This window comes from Topomyia yanbarensis, chromosome 3 (genome assembly GCF_030247195.1).
Source record: "Topomyia yanbarensis strain Yona2022 chromosome 3, ASM3024719v1, whole genome shotgun sequence".
NCBI lineage: Eukaryota > Metazoa > Arthropoda > Insecta > Diptera > Culicidae > Topomyia > Topomyia yanbarensis.
In genome coordinates, this window is record NC_080672.1 from 36,732,595 (window position 1) to 36,739,254 (window position 6,660).

At 39.7% G+C, this 6,660-nt stretch overlaps 2 long non-coding RNA genes across 6 annotated transcripts; one reads left to right on the plus strand and one right to left on the minus strand.

Moving 5' to 3' along the window:
• Positions 1–2,159: 2,159 nt before the first annotated feature.
• LOC131692575 (uncharacterized) lies at positions 2,160–3,349 on the plus strand. The gene is made up of 4 exons (XR_009306019.1): positions 2,160–2,300; positions 2,473–2,566; positions 2,624–3,162; positions 3,219–3,349. It is a non-coding gene; the product is annotated as an uncharacterized LOC131692575 (long non-coding RNA).
• Positions 3,350–3,444: 95 nt separating this feature from the next.
• Positions 3,445–4,802, minus strand: LOC131692573 (uncharacterized). Of its 5 annotated transcripts, XR_009306017.1 has the most exons (5): positions 4,453–4,800; positions 4,150–4,380; positions 3,782–4,093; positions 3,639–3,724; positions 3,445–3,579 (listed from the first exon to the last, which is right to left on the minus strand). It is a non-coding gene; the product is annotated as an uncharacterized LOC131692573 (long non-coding RNA). The 5 variants fall into 5 exon arrangements; XR_009306016.1 differs by having other exon boundaries at positions 3,639–4,093; positions 4,453–4,802; XR_009306015.1 differs by having other exon boundaries at positions 3,508–3,724; positions 4,453–4,796.
• Between the last annotated feature and the right edge of the window lie 1,858 nt (positions 4,803–6,660).

Below are 6,660 nucleotides of genomic sequence, written 5' to 3' on the forward strand. Positions count from 1 at the left end.
GCCCCTTCAATCCAGAAATTTTTCCTCCTGAGGAGTTTTTGGCAGGATTTGTCACAGATCGACCCAACGCCGAACAAAACTCGTCCATTAGCATAGAATTTGTTACAGATGTAAGCTTCTTTGAAGACGTCAGACCTCTTCCCATGGCGAGTGCATGATCTGATTCGAAGAAGTGGCAAGATCGTAAACGCCGATCGACTCAAATTTTGACCGATTCCCTAATAAAAGCAGTATTGAACGAGCAGAAAATAAGATCAAGCGTAAGTGTACGCTGGCGGAGGAAAACATCAGCGAGAGGTGGTAAAAATTTCACTAAAGCTACCAAAAATAAGTCCAAAAAGGTTAAAAAGACTAAAAAGTAAAGAGTGGATTTTATTTTCCTTACCTATATACGAAAAAATGATGTTTTTTTAATTAAAAGTTTTCCACTGATACATTTGACGTGTTTAACTTATATTATCAAACTCGGCAAACCTACCCCAGACCTGGGGTTTGTTGGCCGATTTTTCTTTCCGCATTTGTTTGCTAATAACTTTTTCCCTGATTTTTTTTCATGAATGAAAAAATTACATATGTGCTCAAAGGTTGTATCTTCATGACAGCGCAAACCGGTTTTCAAAAAGTGTAACCAGAATGAGTTCAGAAATTCCGAAAGCAAAACTCGGCCAACTAGCCCCGGTCTCCCCTAGATATTGAATGCAATTAAACATCGTTCCGGAAGACGCGCAGTGTACTGCATGCACAACGTTCTGATATTTAGGCGGCCACCTAAATGTACTTAATAGCACGTCTTCCGGAAGCTTAACTGATTGTAGATCATGGTTCTTAAGCGGCCAACCTCGTCCTTCATATAATATCGACGGATAAACCCGCACCGTCGATCTCAACATCGCGAGAAGGAATATAGACGTGATACTCTATCGTACAGAGACTTCTGATAGCGATAACGTTGGCCTGTTTCTAGCCATTCACAACCACACTCAGTTCAACTCGATCGCGGTTGAATTATGTTTTGTCAGCTCCAACGCCACAGTTAGCTATTTTATGAGCCGAAAATACACCAGCCATAGTGCTGATATTGAAACCTCTTAGATGACCAATCCAAATCTTTTGCAGCAAACAGAATTCCGAAATATTGACATCCCTCGATGAGCTTGAAAGAGGACCGAATTTCAATTAAATCTCTACCGAGTTCAAGATCACGTCTCAGTTGTTTGCTTCCTACTCATTAGTTTGGTACAGTGCAGTCATTCAACTATAGTCGATTAAAATCCATCTTTAGTTGAAAACGCAATTTTATTTCTATGCTGGCGATTTAGAGGGTACAGCAAGGGTCTCATAAGCCAATCCCAATCAGGAAAGATTGTTAGTGTAAGAAGGATCGCAACACTAACCATGAAATGAAAAATGTTCCACACGAAGCTAGATCCAGCCAGAAGACGCTTGTGTAGATCTCCCCGCTTACGGTCCCGGTAGTCACGAACGGCGCACTCCGTTTGCCACATGAGCAGATCGCTTGCCAAAGTATGTTTTGATTCGCAACCTTTGAAGGTTTCTGCTTCCTTACTGCCTCCGGAACATCGACCTTGTGCTGAGCGGTGAAGTACAGTAGCCCCGGATGCTTCTGGTAGTCCGCCTTAACTTAAGTCTCATCATCCATGATGAGACAATGAGGCTTCGTCAGGATCTGCGCAGTGGCGGATCCAGGGGGAGGGTCCGGACCCACCCGTAAATTTAAACTTCTTGGGGGAAATTTTGAAATAGTTTCTTTTTAAAATTTGTTCTGAATCCAAAATTATTCCAAACCAGATTCGACAACCAAAACTGAATTTAAATAAATGAGGGTATTACATATTACGTATTGTACAATGAACATTTCAAAATCGAAATTTCGGACCCTCGGAAGGTTAATCTCGAGAAAGTGACATACATACACGAGGGCGTGACACTCTTTTATAAAAATATTTCACCTGGTTTTATATTTTTATATCTCCTTATATTTGTTTATAATTATCAATAAATGTTATAACTGTATTCGAATTGTTGAAAGTTCGAAAAAAATCGAACAACCGTTACCATAGTGGCCTTAGTTACGCGTATGATTAAAAACAATGAAAAAATGGAGTTACATCAACAAAAAATTGCAAGTACCTGAATATTTATACGTAATTCTCTCTTTTTTGACAATCCGTTTGTTCCTTCGCTGTTCATCGAACCCGGTTTAACTATACACAATAGAAATACGTCAAATTTCATGTTCGTTTTGATACGTCATGGCCTCTTGGCCACACTCTAACCCGGTCAAACCATTCGGAATTTGATTCGGATTCCTGAATGGAGTCAGTATGGATTCCAAATCAAATGCAACAACCGATTCTGAGTCGGAATCGGTTGTTGCATTTGATTTGGAATCCATAATGACTCCATTAAGAAATCCGAACCGGTTCCGGAATGAGTTTAACTGGGAACTAGAGTGCTCTAGGTTTAACGACAGCATAGAATTAAAAATTCTATTTTCACCGCACGATTTCGACAATTTTTTCCCGTTCTGAGCTGGCAACCATTCGTAGATTATCCTTTTCGACTGTGTATTTCATTAGTTTCCAGTAAAGAGTCTCTTTAGTTTTCAGGAATCAAATTGTTGATAGGAAAAATAGGTTGAAATCGACCCGCCAGATAAATACCGGCTGAAGTTTGGCATCGACAGGGAATAACTGCTCAGAAAATTACGGTTCCTAACTATAAGTCCGTACTGAGCCGTCAGGAACAAGTCCTTCAGGCAGGCAGACGGCACGTAAGGGTTGATGTTGGAATCGAAGAATACACTTACGGAAGTCGTCCCGGAAGTACCACGTATACTTCTCAGCAGCGTGCAAAGAAACCCGTCAAAATGCTGGTGCGCAAGGTGCCCAAAAAACAACGACAATCCAAGCCCCGATTGCTGAATACAACCTTTTTTCAAGCATGCACCGCAAAAGTTGCATCAAACGCATAACCCCCTCTGCCTCTGACTGTGTATGAAAAGTGGTTCACTAGTATTAAACGACGATTGTTTGAACGTTCAATAGAACCGCTAAACCGGTGTTCATCGTCAGCTGTAAGAATCCATATTTCAGTTTGCGTACTTTTATGCGGAGTTAGTTTTTAAATCGGATGTAAAAGGTGAGACCTAGTCATGTCGTTAAAATGATTATCATATTATTTACATGACTTTCCAGGTTTGGTCGAAGGCAGTTTTTGCGAAATCATACGACAAATATTTCAAGTTACAACCTCGGTCACAATAAGGATATTTTATTGATATGAATTTGAAGGACAATGCTAAAATGCAATCTATTGATGCTGGTTTTAAAGGTGCAAGACAATATCTTTTCCAGTCGAGGGAAACAAATGAGTCCGGAAAAGTAGCATCGAGTATTGAGATGAACATTTAGTAGTAAGACAATGGGTGATAGGGATAATTGACATATTTAGCTACGTTCGAACGCTTTCAAATATATGCTTATACAAGTGCTAATCAGTATTTGATTTTCTTGGTTCCGTCTTAGCTTAGCGTTGAGCTCCAACTGTGGTTTACTTCTGCAAACAGCTTGTTGCTCATTCGTGTGGAACTTACACATTATCCAGGTTGTACTTACATTGTAGGACATGTGTACTGATACTATAGATGGCTGTGTTAGCCCATAATGAACTGCGCGTCAAAATTCATCTTAGTAGTTTTATGCTAAAATTTATTTTTAATAATTTACAGATAAAGTAAAGGTTTATTCATTTGCTATACTAGACCAATTTTGAAACATTGTTAGATGCGCGCGTTGCCAGTGCAACATGTTATGTGATGCCATTTTGCATCCAAGTCCTCTTTGGTCTAACAGGTCGGAAAATATTATGTGGATATTGAAATAGCTCCAAGGTGGTCCGATCTGATTATGCACAACATCATAACGCACAACATGTAATGTGCTGAACCGTGCGACCTTTATATATAATCCAAAAGGTTCTTCTTTATAGCCAAAGGGTTCTCTACATGCTCTAATATGAGACACCTTGAGCAAATACTAACTTTCAGTCACGGAATGGTTTTGCAACGATCCTAGAATCCAATGTAATGAATAGTTAATATTGAAATGAGGATAACTATAAACATACATATACATCGATTTAGATATCCTACTAGCTCGGTTAATCGTCTTCGGATGTAAACAGCATAGTGTCAGCAAATCAATGGTTTGTCAGTGAACGAGAATTGTGAATGTGAACAAAGTGATTCACATTGAAGTGCAGCTCAAACTCTTCCTTGTTCCCTTATGTTCGTGTCTTCCAACCGCCGTTATTTGGTTTTAACCATTGTGGTCATTTGCCTTTACCACCGTAGTTGATCTGTGTAATGTGTACAATAGTTGTTTCATTCTTAGAAAACTAAAAGCAAAATTTGACTTGAATGGTGACTACCAATTATCAGCAAAAACGCTTCTAAGGGACATCAGCAATGTCAGATTGTCACATTCTGGAATCCGTCGAGTCTCCTTCGTGACTTGATTGAAAAAATCGGTTCAACTTACGAAGCAAATTACCGGAATCATTTTGAAGTGACTAGTAGGGATGCTAAAAAGAAACAATCGAATGGCATCAATTCAGCTTGCTGATTTTCCACCACATTATTCACACTTGGTATTTTAATCAAGATAACAGATATTTTATTAGTGTATTTCAAATATACTTGGAAAAATTGTACACTTTACTTTTCAATTTCCTCCTGACTTGGCTGAATGTCAACAATGAAAAACAACTCATAAATTCACCGCACAGTGAGAATATGTTCGAAATCAAATTCGAAAATTCTTCAATGCATATTTGCTTATAAAGTTTATAAAATTATAATCTGCCTTATAATTCTACAAAAACATTATAATTGCATAATATTTTATAATTTATTGGAAGTGTCACGCCCCTTGTACATACAGCTACACCACGTAAGAAACTGTATATTGATAACGTTTGGAAGTTTAGTCCAGGCAGAAAACTCCAATGCAACAACAAGCAATATAGCGTCGAATATGACAATGCTAAAACTAAGGTCCCTGTATATATGTAGGATGATAAAATTGAAGTAGTCTTGCGGACTTGATCAGAACATTTAAAACGTTTAAAAATTCATGTCAAAATACGGAGAAATGGAATCCGTTATAAACGCCCTTGGAGAAATGTTTCACTGGCTCTCCCAACGGCGTTCGTGTAGTGAAAGTGCGGTTGACCAAATCTACCCAGTTAAGCTCAGCCGGAAATGAACCGGAATTCTGGCTGGTTCCAGTTCGTTTTCCGGCTCCAGTGACACAACCGATTCTAGTTAGAATCGGTTGTGTCACTGGAGCCCGTGTGCGAACTGGAACCAGCCAGAATTCTAGTTCATTTCCGGCTGAACTTTACTGGGTATACCTTTCTATCTGACTTTGGAAACCAAAAGAGTGGGGGACATTAAATGATTAGTAGGCGAGGTCTCGTTCGTGACAGTTCGTTTTTTTTCCGCAATATTTTGTTGCATTTTCCGAAGCTTTGGTGGTTGGACCATTTACGACACATGCCCGGTAGTGAAATACTAAGTGCAATGCGGTGGATTGCTGGTCCAGAGTTATCGGAACAATTTTTAGCGCTAAGAAAGGTGTCTTCTACGTGCTGGTGGAAAGGGTAAATGGCATTTTGGAAGTGCACACCGTATTTCTCTGACGCCCCACAGATCGCTCGAGCCAGTAGTATTCGGGGCATGAGTACTGCCTTCAGCAGGTTCAAGATCGTATGCGGCGCCCATAGTTCACCGCATTATCCAACACGAATTTCGGTGGCTGGTACGCCAATGCGGCCACAGACTAGAGCGGTAAGTATTATATGGGTCAGCAGGATCAAGATAGGAAGTGGCGCTCACAGTTCACAGTAATATTCAACACTGGTTTCCACAGCTCGCACGCCGGTGCAGCCCCACAATAGAGCGGTAAGTAAGTAAGTAAGTAAGTAAGGGTAAAGTGCGTATTTTCACCATACTAAGCAGGGTGACTCACTAGTTCATTAATTTTTCGACCTACAATCAATGGAATGCGTAAAAATTGACATCAACAGCTTTGTTTCGTTGTTAAGAACCAATATACAAACACAAATACGCTGAAAATTGTGAAATTCCCGTGTTTGAGCGCAACGAAAACACGAATCGAGTGCCCCTATTGTTGCGCTACCATTTGACTCAATGCGTTGAACAAAGATGGCAGACACTGCTCTAACCAACGGCTTCAAATGGGTAGGGCGGTAATAGAAACATGGCGAAAATGGGCTCATCACCCTATATATTAAATATGGCCGGATTTTCAAATTTTCTACCCAAAACCCAAACCGAATGAGTCTCATTTAAAAAAAAACTCAATTCCTCCGGTTTTGATTGTTTGAAGACTACGAATTGTTGGCCTCGGCATTTATTCTAACCCGGAAGGCATTATAAAACAAGTTAGAAGAAAAACAGATAGTGTTATAGTTACCAAAAAAAGTGCAGAGAAAAAATTTCTATCGTCGCACACTACGACCATTCTGTTTACGTAAATTTTGTAAATACTTGCTTATTCAGACGAGCACCCAGTCAGCGTGGCAAGCAGAACATTAGCAAAAGTTGTGCAAAGC